We start from the raw sequence: 738 nt of genomic DNA, 5'->3' as shown, positions 1-738 counted from the left end.
TCTGGCCCGCGATTCCGGCTCCCGCCCCCCCCCCCGGTGATGGGCTCGGAGGTCGGGCAGGCAGCGGTGCTTGCTTCCCCAGGAGTGGCGGGGCTCTCCTGACGGGGAACCGGGAGGACCTGGTGTCCGCCGTGGGACTTGGAAAACTTCTGCTCGGTTGCGTTGGGAGCGGTTAACGTGGGAGCTCCGGCCGGGAGCGGCCCGGCGGGCCAGGCCGGGGGAGAGTTCCAGGAGACCGGCCACCGCTCCGGTTTCGCCCCGGTGACCTGCCGCCCTCCCTTACGGCGTTCAGGGCAAGCCGGGGGCGCTTCCTCGGGAGCGGCGGGCTTCTCCTGCCAGAGAGCCGTGTTGACCTGGTGTCCGGCGTGGGACTTAGAAAAAAATTTCGCTGCTGGGGGGCGAGCGGTTGACCTGGGCCCGCCGGAGAGGCCTGGAAGTCCGTATGAGGTTTTTGAAATGGGCTTTGTCCGACCCTTCGATCCAGGAGGGCGGACACTTTTGGTGGTTTGCCCCGGTGGCTGGGCCGGGTGCCACATCTACAATATTGCCAAGAAAGGTTCGCGGAGATTTTCGGGGACACGTTTTTCAGGACCCTAAATGCCCATCTTCGGTTCCAGAAGGTCGGTCGGAGGAACCTCCGGGGCAAAAGAACCGTGCTGCTGCACCCGCGGGTCAAAGACGAGTCGTGTGCCCCGCTGCCGAGAGGGGGATGGCGGACACTTTGCGGTGTGAGCTCCC

The sequence above is a fragment of the Alligator mississippiensis genome, unplaced genomic scaffold (genome assembly GCF_030867095.1).
Source record: "Alligator mississippiensis isolate rAllMis1 unplaced genomic scaffold, rAllMis1 scaffold_161, whole genome shotgun sequence".
Lineage (NCBI taxonomy): Eukaryota > Metazoa > Chordata > Crocodylia > Alligatoridae > Alligator > Alligator mississippiensis.
Note: the sequence above shows the minus strand (reverse complement) of the source record.